The 15,962-nt window shown below is 32.1% G+C and overlaps 1 long non-coding RNA gene and 1 other non-coding gene across 2 annotated transcripts; one reads left to right on the plus strand and one right to left on the minus strand.

Annotated features, from left to right (window-relative positions):
* Positions 1-1,756: 1,756 nt before the first annotated feature.
* Positions 1,757-3,556, minus strand: LOC127103984 (uncharacterized). Its single transcript, XR_007794805.1, has 3 exons — positions 3,354-3,556; positions 3,202-3,256; positions 1,757-2,388 (listed from the first exon to the last, which is right to left on the minus strand). It is a non-coding gene; the product is annotated as an uncharacterized LOC127103984 (long non-coding RNA).
* Positions 3,557-10,168: 6,612 nt separating this feature from the next.
* On the plus strand, positions 10,169-10,249 carry TRNAL-AAG (transfer RNA leucine (anticodon AAG)). Its single transcript has one exon. It is a non-coding gene; the product is annotated as a tRNA-Leu (tRNA).
* Positions 10,250-15,962: the final 5,713 nt, after the last annotated feature.

Raw genomic sequence — 15,962 nt, forward strand, 5'->3', positions numbered from 1 at the left:
ATAGCATCCCCTGTATGACTTGTGACTTGACAAAAAGTTAAAATCTTCTTCTGTAAGTGCCAATTATTGTCAATGAAATGGGCTGTCACACACATATAACTCAACTTTTGACAATAAGAAGTCCACATATCAGTAGTGAGACAAACTCTTCGACAATTCAGAGAGAGAAAAATTTTCAAAATCATTCTTTCATTATCCCATAGTTTCAAGACATCACGCGCTAGTGTTGTGCGTGAACAAATCTGAAATCTTGGTGATGCGAGACTCATAAAGTCATGAAAAGACTCATGTTCAACCTTCCGAAAAGGAATCTCCATGTTTATGAACATCTTAACCATTGCTCTTCTAATGGCTTCTTGGTCAAACTTGACAATTAAAGGAGAGCCAACATGTTCTTCAACACTTGTCGTAGAAGATGATGTCCTTTGCCTCTTGTAAACAAGGCATCTCGATAAATGAGCATGCATGGAACTAGTTCCATTATTATACTTAATTTTCGTGTCACAGTATTTGCACGAAGCTTTTTGTTCTTCTTTCGAAGATACAATGAAATGCTTCCAAACCTCTGAACGATTCCTTCGCTTCTTAGTGTGAGGAGGTGGCATTTCATTAGAGATTTTAGGTGGAGGGGTTGAAATTGTATTCTCGGATGTTGCATAAGTTGTACCAACATTAGTCATCTTGATTCTGTTAAAAATAGGAAAACAAATTATGATAGAAAAACACAATAAAAAAATACACAATTGACTTTATTTTAAAACAAACATTTACATTTATCCACAACTCCAATTTATGTTTTATAGTAAAGTTTGTGAACCACCTCATGGTCTTTTTAATGACCAGTCACAATGTTATTGACATCAATCTTTATGGTGTGAGATCCATGAACAAATATCCTAAAAAGGCATGAACATTCACACCATTTGACATGATTTCGATTTTTGTGGTCTATTTTTCTATCAACAAACCTACTGCATGATAACACATTGTAAACAACTTACTACATCACATGGTAACTGCATCAAGCAACTCGCATTGGACACAAACATACTACATCAAAATTGCTGCTTAAAATTTTAACAAAGTTCAATGTAACGGTACATAGCATATCTTTTGGTGTGAACACGCAGTAAAGAATTTCAAACTGTTTTTCAATGTAACAGTACATTTTTTAGCATTCAAAATAATAAACATTGAAAATATACACTTTTCACTTTTGTTAACCTTACTTGAAATCTAATGTCATATTCATGTTTCAGCTTACAATCTACTAAAATCTTTATGAATCATCTTCTAAACAATATCGTAACATAGATGAACTTTAGTTTCTGCACTTACAAACATCCATAGCCGTGATTAACCTAGATGAACTATAGTTTCAATGTAACAGTACATAAATCATTAACCAATAAATCTTTAAATAGTATTCAATATATCAAAACCAGTAACGGGTACACCATCATTTGTCCCAAATCTTTAAATAGTATTGACTATTGAATTTATTTATGCGATGACTAACCTATTATCTCTGCTTCTAGGAAGATATCTTGGACATATTTAAGGTCATAGACAAAAATAACTCTGGTACCTTAACCGTAGAAGAATTCAAAGAAGTGATGGATGACATAATCTTAAGATATCCTCAAGTTGAATACTATCTACAAAAGAAACATATACTTGATTTGAGGGTTCTATGGAATGACGCTAAAGATTTTAGTTTGCCCTTTCTGTTGCAGATTCATAAGTTTGCCCTTTCTGTTGCAGGTTCATAAGTGAAGACTCTTCCAGCAACTGCACAGGTATACATTGTAACCGGGTTGCAAGAAGCAAGCACAAACTCCTACCATTCCAAGACTGGCAATTCAGTGTTTTAACAACAAACTAGGCTCACATTGCAACATCTTTGCAATTGAATCCATTTCACAAGGGAGTGTGGTAGAGAGCAGTGGACTGCAAAACTAGAAATTGAACTTTTTAGAAGCAGACATCCAATAGGCAGCAGCAACAGATAGCAACACAACTACACCAATATACATATGCAGACAAGTTAATATTCGCAATGAAAGAGAGAAAGAGACAATGTGGAACAACTGCAAAAGAAATATTGTTTTCTTTATTTGGAATTCATGATGATATCTTGTTATTATGAAAAGGTATAAGCATTTTGGGCAATTTGCTCCATTGGGTGGGGAGCAGGCAGCAACAGAACTTCCTGGAGATTGGGTTTCCATTGGCCACAACACTCAATGGCTTTGGTATTCTGTATATGCAAGTTAGCATAATTGAAATACTTGGCTAAATGTGTTCTTCCAATGCTACCATATACTTGGATAAATGAATCAACAAGTCCAAGCAAGGAGGCATCAACACATGCTTTCATTCTTGACCCTAGAAAATCACAAAACACTGCTATAGTTTTGAAATCTCTTGTAGTCTCGCGAAAAGAAATCGTTGATGCACTCATCGATGGCCAAGGCCTTAATGCAGATACAATTGAAAAGCTTTCAAGAATCGCTCCAACAAAAGAAGAAGAATCTCACATACTCGAATATGAGGGAGACACAACAAAACTCGCAGCAGCTGAATCTTTCTTGTACCACATCCTCAAAGTTGTTCCTTCGGCATTTAAGCGCAATCATAGTTTGACTCGTAGTTTCAGTAGGAGCAGTAGCAGCAGCAACATTGGAGACCTTAAGAATTTTGTTACCTCAAATGAACAAAAACTAATGGAATATATAAAACTAGGATTACCAATTGTATGAGGGGTCAGTGCCGAGTTTTCCAATGCAAAGAAAATTGCTTCAATGGATTACAATAGTTTTGTCGGTTCTATCTCGACACTTTCTGCAAAAATAAGTTAGCAAAATTTAGCTGTGCTAAATTATGCAGAATCTTCAAAACAGAAGAAAAAAAAGTTGAATGCTTATTCCAATTTTTCATCATTGCAAATATTACTACTACACTTCCAAGTAAGGATGCAATTGTTAGTATTGAACACAGGAAATTCAACTGCGGAATAATTCAAATATTAAAATTTTCTTCATATTAAACACTAGGCACAAAGCACATAAAAAAGGGGTAATTAGAGTGAAAACTAATTAACAAGAAGCATAAAGCACATAAGAGCAATATGTTTAAATAAGATAGTCTCAAAAAACAAAGTTTTCTCTTGCTGAAATTTGAACTTTATAATGTGTTTACCTGAATATCAATGGAAAATGTAGAGTAAAAATGTTAGCAGAGTTTTCTCTTGAACCTGAAACACAGATTTCCTAATTTCATAGTTAATTTGTTTCTACTTAGTCAAAGATGAAAGTGAAAATTAAAGCTTCAAAGAAGAATTTCACTTGAACCTGAAACACTTGTTAGTGAGAGAAGAGCAATCTTAGAGGCGTTGTTGAAGGACGAGCTCGTCGGATTTGAAGAACAATTTTGTCGGTTTTACAACTATTTCGATAACCCCATGATTGTGATTTGGAGAATTAAGATACAAAAGAGGATTAGAGTTTGGAATTTGAAGAATTATGAAGAGAAAAAAAGATGAAAAAAGTTTGGATTTTTGAGAATTAGGGATTCTGAAATTTGCGTTTTGGGTTGATTTGAAATGATTATTGAAAAATGGTAACCGTTTACTTGATCTGGTTTGTAACAATGGTTACCGTTTTTTTTAATTTGATAAATGGACCACCAATTTCAAAATATAATTTTGGGTTGGGTTTTAAAGTTTAGATTAATTTGGATATGAATTTGGTTAATGGTTATTGGTTATTTTGCACACCCCTACTTACAACATAGCTTATTTCACATCCTACACTTAGTCCCCATACTCAAGCTTGACCTATCTTTCGTTGTTTACCATAAACTCAACTTCTCAGAACACAAGACTCACTACTCAATAAAGTGTGTGTTACTTCGTATCCATCTCAAGACAAGGGATCCATTACACACACTTGTGATCATAATGCCAATATCATATACTTCTCTTAATACCAAGGTTTAACTTTTTCCACTACACCCCCTCCTATATAAATCTCCACATGTGAATGATTATCAACCACACACCCCTATCTTAGCCTCGATAAAATCCTTATGACTCCATAGTCTCCTTATATGAAGTGCATTCCATTACGATGATTGTAATGCAAGGTTTACACTGCTCCCAAACTCTATGTCTACTTCTTTTCTACGGTAAGCCCATTAACTCCAATAATAGAACCATTCTACTAGAATTCCTCGAATCTAAATTACTTTCTCTTTTCCTCAATAGAAATCTCCTTCAACCAATCCTACTAGAGCTTCTGTTGTTATATAATTCTCTCTTCCACACAAATCTCTTTCAAATGATCCTTGGTAACTCCATATTCCATAACAGTTTCTCACTAACATTAAACCTATGATGAACTATCCTGAATCCGATCTCCCTTCTAAAACTGAATATACTTGATTTATCTTCTAACCTTCATTTGGTGCATACCTGTTTCACTTGGAATAGGCAGCCATGTCCTCGAGTCTCTCCTTAGACTTCACCACTACCTTAGGCTCCCAACAAAAATCGAACATCCTTATCTATCAAGCTCTCAACCTCTTGGAATGTATCATTCCAAATATAATCCATGAAGTACTCTCGTTCTTCCAAAATGTTTTAGTGGCCTTAGAAGCTGAAACATCGATAACTACCTAACTTCCAGACCTCATGACATATGTGCAACATAACCATACTTTCTCCTTCACTATATAGAATTACTTACAATACTTATTCCATATCAGTGGGTCAATCTTATTCCACTAGTAAATTCAAATATTTCTAAAAGCTTTGACAATTTATCCAATAGAAATCCTTAACTTCCCGACTCCATTAACACTACAGGATTGCTTGAACCATACACTACTCTTCAATTCTACATTACCAGAATCACAACTCCTGTTGAAACTTCAACTGAGTTATCTGGTTCTCCTTACTTTCTAACTCTTGGCTTGAGCCTTCCCTCAGAGCACAAGTTCCACCAACACTTTGGAGTCCTCGTGGTCTCTCAATCGTGATCCTACCTACCACGCACATAGAATTAGGTTGATCAGGCCCAATACTACATACAATGGTATTAAGAATCATGTTGGCTAAACTCACATATGAGGCAGGAATATATTTACTTATGATGTTTCAAGGCTAGGTCGAGAATCGACCTGCTCGGATACCAACTGTAACAATTCGTATAATATATATCTAGAATAATATGATACAAGTGTTATTATTTGGTACTCACACAATCATAAGTTCCTATTGACATCATTTACATACTTGACCAATTATACAAAAAAAATATAACATATGATACAAGATATGGAAAGTGACAAAAAAAATCTAAGAACTAAGTACAATGGTCATCATTGTACAAGGTTCACAGTGGAAAATCACAATAACAACATCCCTTGAAATATCAATGCACAACTCTTCTTGTATACCAAACCTGCAACTAAAACCTAAAAAATAACAACAATATTTGGGTGAGATGATAATCAGAGTGAGTTCCCCTATCTTATGGGTCCATTCGGCTCTACAGGATTTTCTAATCGAATCCTAACTCAAGTTTTCTCCTTCCGTTACTTGTGCATCACTCGCACCTTGTAACTAGGACTTGAGCAACCAAGGGATAATCGCAATGTATGGAAACATGTCACTTGAGTTCATATAACTCAATAAATCACTACTAGGATTCACAAAACATCAATCCCCGAACGGACTTACGTCTAAGCCAGGCTCGGTTCATGCATGCTCGTATGATTTGACTTTCACGGTGGATATCGGGTCCTCTATGAGGCTTAATCCTTAACTCAAGCGACTGTCACCCGTATGGGCCTCTAACCCACTTAGGGTATCTTTCACCGTATGTGCCTCTAACCCACTTAGGTGTCCACCTTTCCCCCATGTCCTCCATGGTTGGAGCTTAAACCCAATTGAGGCACGAATCATTGGTGCCACATCCCCACTTACCACTTTATCTAAGCCCTTGAAGTGGTATATGTACAATCACAACTAATTCCGAATACATGATTAAGTCTCAAAAATAATAGGACTTTTGGAACAAAGTTCCTCACTAAATATCAATTCAATTCTCATGGTATTCATTAAATACTAGGTGTTCATATCCACCTATTCACATATTATTCCACATGTTCCATACAAACCATATTGATTTGCTATCAGGCTAATACTTGTCCTCGATACACACCTAGGTACCTTTGTGACCCAGTATCAGCGTATACCCATTTCCATGACCTAGATTATCTTTCTAAGTTATTAATCAAGTTGTACTCCTAAGGTTTCCTCACTTATCATCATATGTTTTTAACCATTCATGCACACGCACAATACCAATACTTAGCTTATATCATAATATTCATAAAGTATACACAATGTAATATAACATGGTACAAGAAACATAGTCAAGTTATTACACTCAATTAATTTATCAATCTATCCTAATAAAGATTTAGGTTAACATTAATTCATTGTACAATTATTCAACAACAAAATTCTTGGCCTAGTGGTAAGGCTTGTACCATACCAAAGAGGTCCCGGGTTTAACCCCCGTTGGTGGTATATTTTCATTTTTCAAGGAATTAATTCATGTCAATTGATTGACCAAATGGAACAATCACCAATCGATTGGTTCCTGCTTCTTTCCTCAAATAACTCCTCTGTTATTATCTTTTCCAAACCTGCATAAACTTATTTTTTTCTCTAACATAACAATTCAATTGATACCTCAAACAATACCCATCATAGTTTCACCATACATCATACAATCATTTCTTAGTTTACTCAAGATCATGAACACATAATCATAACAACAACAACCAACATGTATTCATGACAATTTGTACTCACAATAGCAATAACCACAACCATAATGTATCAACACTATGATACACTAAGACAATATGTGAAGGTTAGGGAGCAAGATATACAAGCATGGAAGAGTAAGGATAACAACAAGTTCATCGTGGATTCATCAAGTTCATGATTATGCCTTACACACAAAATCTAACCCCAAATTCATAAAATTTCTTCCCCCCAATGCTATACTAGCTAGGAACTCACCTTGGATATGAAGATGATGGAAAGGATTTGGTTTGATGGTTGATATTTTCCACTTCTTCTTCAAGTTTTTTTCTTCCTCCAAGTTTCCTCTTCTTTCTTTATCTTCTCCCTTCTTCTCCTTTTCTCTTCTTTTCCCCTTTCTCTCTTTTTTTCTTTTCTTTATGATATCTTTATTTATCTTCCTTCTAATTCTTATCCATTACTTTTCTTCTTTCTTTCTATACCACACAAATATATATAACATTTAATTAATATATTATAATATTAGGTAGTAATACAAAATATCTCAATTGATAATTTGTCTTCTAGTACCAATTGACCCATTATTAATGTTACCAAAATGTCCTCTCTTGTACTTATTAATATTTGTTTGTCTCTGTTATTAATAACTAATCTCTTCAGAGTTCACTGGTTACTCTATTGGTCCAAACTGACAACATTTAGAGCATATAGGAGCTTTAATTGTTTCAACTGACAAAAGATAAAGTATACAGGAACTCAATTGGTCTCAACTGACAACTAATTGAGTATTTAAGGGGATATGAGATATTTATTACAGGGGGAGAAACTCACTTATCATGCCATTATAAACAACTCTCTGACCACATGGGAATAACAATGCAAACTAGTTTTTCTAACATTAACTACATCTATATTTAAATATATAAGAGGTATTAAAGAAAGAAATCTGGAAGCTACTCAAAGTCAGTATAAAGTATCAACTATTTTACAATACATGAGTAATCTCGGTTTATTCAGTCCCTAACAAGAGTGACATGTACTTTGTAAAAAAATTGATCTAAACCCGACCCATACATTTACTAGGTGGAGAATACATATTAATTATAAAAGGATGAATTTGGCTATTATAAATAACACTTTAACTTACCATTGAAGGATCAGATGCTTGAAAAATTGGTAGGTAAAACCTTTTACTGTTATCTTGATGAATATTTAGGGTGTAATAAAATTGATCTAGATCCTGGTGCCCAAGAAAAGACAACTTTAAGTTCGTGTGGAATCTTGGCGTATAGAAAAATGTCGTTAGGCATGTGCAACGCCCTTGACCACATTTAAAATGTGTTTGTTTTTGCGTTCAATTTACTAAGATTGACAATTCTTAGAGGTAATAATGAATGATTTTTCTATTTTTGGATATGTTATTTTTTACAAAGGATATTTCATAAATTGCAAAAACCCCAAATAATCGGTTAGTTAAGGAAAATTATTTAAACTTTGAATCTCCAGAATTTTTATCAAGCCATTATAAAAAACTCCCCGACCACATGGTAATAAGAATGCAAAATAGTTTTTCCAACATTAACTACATCTATATTTAAATATATAAGAGGTAGTAAAGAAAGAAATCTAAAAACTACTCGAAGTCAGTATAAAGTATCAACTATTTTGTAATACATGAGTAAACTCGATTCATTCAGTCCCTAACAAGCGTGAGATGTCCTTTGTAAAAAAAAGAATGATTTAAACCTGACTCATACATTTCCTAGGTATTGACCGCTTTGGTCATTGTGGAAGACCTTCACAATTTTGTTCATTGGAAAATTTTGGATTGAGAAATATGTGTTGTATATAAAATATTTTTGATCTCGATTTTTAAGTAATGTGAGACTTTTTGGTGTACTAGAATACTAGCTCCCTAGTTGAGGTTAAGAGGCTAAAGGATCCGACCCTCGAGCATGCTCGGAAGTTAGTTTTCCATAGACGACATCAATGGTATTACATAGATCCTCAAAAATGTGTTGGTGTTCTTGGATCTGATGGTGAACTATGACAATGATCTTACATAAATCCAACATTCTCACAAATGAGTTAGTGTGCTTGGATATGATGAGGAACTCTCACAACGATTTTATTGATGGGTCATGAGGATAAGCCAATAGCAACCGCACAAGCAAGAGAGACACACCATATTCATCCAGAATCTTAAGGCATTGTGTATATAGGTCCTCACACTTATAAAATGCGGATATATGACTCTTCTCACTTATAAAGTGCTCAACTTCCATTTTTTAAGCAATGTGAGACTTCTAACTCATACTTGTATCCGCTAATTATCATACAGAGATCTAAGATAGTCACAAATGGGTTGGTGTATTTGAATCCGATGTTGAACTCTGACATATAGTAGGTGTGCCAACAAACACTACGACACTTAAGTTAGTGATTATCAAAGATGATAGATATTTTAGGGTTAGAAATATGTATATCCGAGATTAAGACTTATGTTTATCTCTCAAAACACTTGTTCCTTAGAGGTTTGTTGTTGGTTGATCATTCCTTCTGATCGTTTTATTGTGGTCATGCAATTTCATTGAACAATCAATTTAGTTTGTCGGCTCGAGCAAGAACACAAATATATAAATAAAATATTTTATGTAATTTTAGAATTAAATTTTCATGTAGCAATATTTTAATTTATATAATTGACTGTATTGATTTGATTTGAATGTTTTTTCTTCTTCTCTTTTTTGTTAGATAAATCCTTCATTTTAATTATTATTTTTAGTGATAAGTGATAATAGTGTCTAAAAAGAGTAAAAAAAAAATTAAGGGACTGAATATTTTGACTAAAGGTGCAATTTACACATAAATTAGAGAATATAGTGTGTCAATTTTTTAATGATTATATTATTTTAATTTGTTTTTAAATATTTGTATATGAAATATTAAAGTAATTAGTGTAATTATACTTTTACGCACAAATCTCTAAAGATAATAAAAAGAATAAATTTTAATATAGTTCAATATCTAGTAGATGTGTTTTAAGAAATACTAATTAAAAAACGTTAGTTTTTTAAATAAATTTGTATATTTTAAAGAATTAATTTTTTATTTCGGTTCACTAAGAACAATCTGTTACTGATATTTAATTATTCGACTAAGTGATATGTTAAACAACTATAAATATATTTTCAAGAAAAAAATCTGATAAAAAATTGGTATGCCAATTGAAAAACATACGTGAAGAAGTCAGAGGTATCTAGCTGTTACGGCATACTCCCATTAATTTACGTTTGAATAACTTTCTTTTGCTACAACACACAACAAGTTGATATGGCCGAGTTGGTCTAAGGCGCCAGATTAAGGTTCTGGTCCGAAAGGGCGTGGGTTCGAGTCCCACTGTCAACATTGTTATTTTTCCGTGTTTTTGTTTTATTGGTTGGTTCCACAAAGGGCGTGGGTTCGATTCCACAAAAGCCTCTAAAATCCTTCCTAATCCTTATCTCCTGCAAGTAACACTTAGAATTAAAAGCATCCATACGTTATCTTCTCTCCCCAAACCATATTGTTATTACCATAATTCAAGTTCAAACTATATTTTATATTTATATTTTTTTAAAAATTTCTAAAATTCTTCACATTCTTTTAAATATTATCTAAATTGATATATATATATATATATATATATATATATATATATATATATATATATATATATATATATATATATATATATATATATATATATATATATATATATATATATATATATATATATATATATATATATATATATATATATATATATATATATATATATATATATATATATCATAATGTAATAAAAAATATTTAAAATATTTATTAAAAATTCTTGAATTTTTCTCTTAAAAAATATAAGAGATATAAAACCTCAACTAAAAAGTGAATTGAACCACGTGTTTTTTTTTTAGAGAAAATTTCACCTCACAATTTTTAGAGTTTCTTCGCTTAGCTTATGGTATGACAATTTAAGTAAGTTTTTGCTTAAAAACGGTTGTTTATTCAAAATTCGAGCATGACATTTTATTTGTGTAGATTTATGTTGATGATGTCATATTTGGTGCTACTAATGAGTCTTTATATAAGAATTTTTCTGAGTTGACCATTTTTATCTTTTGGAGGCTTATGCATACAAAAATGCCTACAAATGAGAACCTCTGCATTCGAGGTTGCACGATTGTGTGCATCTGCTCTTTATATATGGATGCGTTCGAAACATCAGTTCATATTTTCCTTGAGTGTCCATTTGATGTGGTTCTTTGGAAGTCTTTAGGCGACAAACTTCATATTTCTATTGATTTGTCAACTTATGTGTCTGCTCTCTCTTGCATCCCCCATAGGTCTAGCACGCATGTTAGAGATGCCATTCTTGTAGGTATCATTCACACTTTCCACACTATTTGGATTGCTTGCAATCTTATTCGCTTTCAAGATGCAAAAAATTTCATTCATGCTGCTAGAGCAAAAATTGTTACAATGGTATCCATGAGTGACAACTATTCAAATGGTCATTATCTTCCCACTCCATTTGACATTCGTGTTCTGGATATTTTTTTGTTTCACCGCAACTTCAGAGATTAAAAAACATTGTGATAGTTATTTGGTAGCCTCCTAGAACCCCTTGGGTTAAAGTTAATACTTATGATTGGGTAATGGGTTTACATGCAGACTGTGGCAACATTTTTAGAGATCATAGCGGGGCTTTCCTTGGTGGGTTCTCTTACAACCTTGGACATTAGTCTGTTTTTGAATATGAGTTAGAAGGCCTTATGTTGTTATGGAATTGGATGCACAACATGGATGAAGTCATATTTGGATTGAATATGGATCTAATAGTCTTATCTTATCAATTCTGCAATCGTTGGCATAATTGTTTTCATCTTGGGTTACCTGTGATATCATCACATATTTTCAAAGAGGGTAACGACCACATGAACGAGCATGTTAATCATGGCCATTATGTTCATAACACTCTTTGGTTGAAATTCCTTCCCAATTTCATTAGGGAGGATTTCTTTAAGAACTGCTTTGATTTACCAAATTTCCATTTCCCTTAGTATGCTTTTGTGGTTTTGTTTTTGCTTCTCTTTGAGGGTTTTGATTTGGTTCCCCTCTTGTACATATATTTTCCTTTTTTTAAATAATATTTTTAGTGTGTGGATTATGATGGAGGTTTCCCATAGGTGTCGACCTAGTCAGGTGTATCTCTTGGTGTTCATATACTATTGCTTTAAAAAGTTGGAGTTTTTAATACAAATGCACATTTAACATGCATAAACAACATCTAGCAGAATTTTTACAAAAATATGATTAATTGAATCATGAAGTTGACTTTGAATGTCATAAATCATAAGACTTCAGAAAAGTGAGGTTTATAAACAAATAATTCAACAATTATCATAATTCAACTTTAACACATGACTCAAATTGAATTCGACTAATTAGATGATCAATCTAACTACAGGAGTACATTTAGTGATAATCCTTAACTATAACACTCAAGCAATTGAACCTATATCAAACCTATGCTTAGATGATAAAAGAATACTAACAAAAAACATATATCAACAAGAGAAGTTAATAAAACTTAAAAAACTAAGACATGCAAGTCTATGCTAGAATGTAAGAGAGAGAGAGAGGGTATTTTACATTGGATTTATACGGGTTCATCTCTTTCATCCTTGCTTTTCATATAGTCCTTTATTCAATGGCAAACCATTGGAAATCCGTAGGGTATTCCACTATTTTGAATATAAACAACACTAAACACTTAAAAGACAATTAATGTTTAATCTAACATATGTCTCAATTTGAGATGCCTAAGTTATAGCAGACCACTCTAACTAAACTGCTGAAATCATAATATCATATTTTGATCTTGACTTAATAATCTTGCTAGACACAAATTTTTGCTCCAAGCTTCCTTTCCGCAGCGATCTTCACTAGATCCCACCAATTCCTTGTCTGAGTCCTTGTTCTATGCACATGTTTATATTCCCCTATTAGTGTCGAGTTATCACATTTGATGCTGATATAATAGTCAATTTGGTAACCATATAAGAATACATAGGGGCCAGGGTTAAAAGGTAGTAGCTTTTGGTTTAAAATCATATCCATTATTGATGCACATTTAAATTCTTTATTTTTACCCTAAGCTTGTAATCTTCTCTCAAATGTGACTTACAGATAAGTCCTAATTCTGAAATTCTCCATCATGTAGTAATAATATTCAATGAATTACACAATAATCTCTTACTTTCTAGAAGTCATTCTACAAAGAAAATAAGCATATCATTGAATCTTTAATCTGATACACACACAAAAATATCACAAAAACATTAGATTCCCTAATACAACTTGTATCTACCACTCACTCAATATTTATAGTTGAGCCCCACAACAATGGGGTTTCTTGGTTCAAGGTTGAAGGTGATTGGGTATCTTGAAGAAACTCACACAACTTCTAAAATATGTCTAACTTAATCAACACATCATGAAGTTTTTATATAGGTTTGAATTGAGAAATAAGGTGTGAAACACTCGTGCTTTTTTAGATTTGTGAAAGTATGGATTGAGATAACTTTCAAAATACACAATGGAGTATTTTCTACTTCTTGGTGATGTGTATTCTTATTTTCGGTAACAATGACAATAAATATTAAATAGGTGCTAGATGTTTGGCACAAAATAGGTGAGAAAATGAACAAATGATTTGAGTCAGATCATACACTTATGATTTGAATAGGTGGAATTAATTATTTAAATCAAAGTGATAAAATCTAGAAATTACATGTTTGTTTCGAGTCATGATTTGAATAATGTGTTTCGAATAAATTATGATTCGAGTCACACAACCAAAAGTGACCATGATTTGAGTCATGTCTAAATATGATTCGAGTCAAAATGTCTTCTAATTCGAGTCAAACGCTTTCTTGATTCGAATCACAAATACAAAACCCAAATATAAATTTCACACTGAATTATTAATTTTAGTTAACCATATGCTTGATTCGAATCAAATATCAAAAACTTCTTGTTTCTAATTTCTAAGTTGTGATTCAAGGCATGCATATAGTTGACTTTGACCATATGTTCAAACACAAAAGCAATTGTAATGACTTCAATTAAATGAGTGGGATGGCTTAAATCTAAATGAGTTGGAGGGATAAATCAAGGTACATTTCTATGATAAAATTATGAAATCAAATAACGAGTAAAATAATAAAATTTAATACATTAAAATGATATAAACAAATTATAAATGAATGTACGGACTCTTGTAATGTTGTTACGAATCATATAGTTTGCTTGTTCTAATGCTTGTTTTCTTTTTAAAAAAACAATCATAACCAATCAAATAACATTTTTATGATTTTCCGCTATCCAAAATTTTTTATCTTTAAAATCAACCAACACACAAGATCTTTCTACCAAGAACTACATAGCTTTGAATTTTCCATCGCACCGAGAGATACGTAGTAGCAAGAATAAAATCTTGTCCAGAAAAATAATAATAAAAAAAAAAATCCAATTTTTTTCTTATAAATAGGTCATACTTTGTGTTTAATGATTAGGAGGAAATACATATAATAAGGTTAACAATATTCTTTTGCAAATTTAACTAAATGTAACCATTTTCTTAAACGAATATCATAAGATGCTAATACCTTCCCTACACAAAATCGAATCCTATACCTAAATTTGGTTTCTAAGACTATTTTTTATAGGGTTTTATCAATGTTTCCCTTTTAAATAAACTTTGGTGGTAACTTCATTGATTTTGGGCATATCTCGAATTTTTTTCATGTTGCGACAAAAGGAAGTGTGAAAGCTCACTTGGTCCCGTGTCTGAGTGATCATTGTATTATGAAAATATAAGAGTATTTCCTAATATGCTAAGGAAATTAGCACACACACATAAAATGATTTTGAAGCTTCCATGCTTTTATAAAATAACCAGAAAATATTATACGCAAGTAGCTAGTTGGTTACTAGCTTGAATAATCTTTTGGGAGTGTGGTTTACAGTGGATAATCGATTAGCACATTCGGTTTAACAAATCATCTATTTTTAATGATTGATAATTAATTAAGAGGTCTTCTAATTGATTAGTGATAGTGAATTTGAAAACTTTCCATATTTAAACCACATAATTGATTAAACCTTGCTCATAATTGATTATGAACATTAAAAAGAGCATATATTGTTTTCCCTTTTAGCTATATTTTTTCCTATATAAAGGAATCTTCTTATCATTTAAAATCACACAAGAATTCATATTTATACTGTCATTTTCTTATTTTCTCTCTTCTCTCCTTTTATATTTTTCCACCAAAGTTGCCTTAGTGCCTTATGAGTGAAAAATACTTCAAAGAGTTTTCGGTAGTACTAGTGTTCTTGCTTAAGTGTTATTCATCAAAAGAATGATTCTTTTATTTGATATCTTAGGCTCTTGATATTTTCTTGGTAAAATATCAGTTTGGTTTTTGAGATTGTCTTGGTAAACTCTTTATTTTGTTCTTGAGATTAGTCAGCAAAATCTTTGTTTTGTTTGTGAGCTCGGCCATCAAAAGCTCTATTAGTTTGTGGGATTAGTATGTGTAAAATCTCTCATATTTTTAATATATTTGTGGGAATATCCATAAAAGCTCAATACATTTTATAGTAGAACTCTCAAGAATAAATTTTTTGGCAGAAGAAGTAAGCCAAGTGGTTGGGCCGAACCTCTATAAATCCTAGTGCAATATTTCTATCCTTACCTCTTTTATTCCAGTTCATTTATTTATTTTCTCTATTTTTTATTTATATTTTCCATCGATTTATCTCTACACTAACATAAATTATTTTAAAAGTAATTTTTTTATTAAATTAATCATGATTTCTTCACTTCATGGTTCACCCCTTCTTGTGTTTGGAGCCACTTGTTCAACAAGTGGCATCCAAGCCTAACTCCTATTCAAGAATAAATTTTGAATGAGGAAAGAAATGACTTCAAATGATTCACTTAACAAACCTTTGTGCTTTAATGGATAAAGATATGCTTTGTGGAAAGAGAATATGAAAATCTTCTTAGAAGGGA

Source organism: Lathyrus oleraceus, chromosome 7 (genome assembly GCF_024323335.1).
Source record: "Lathyrus oleraceus cultivar Zhongwan6 chromosome 7, CAAS_Psat_ZW6_1.0, whole genome shotgun sequence".
Lineage (NCBI taxonomy): Eukaryota > Viridiplantae > Streptophyta > Magnoliopsida > Fabales > Fabaceae > Lathyrus > Lathyrus oleraceus.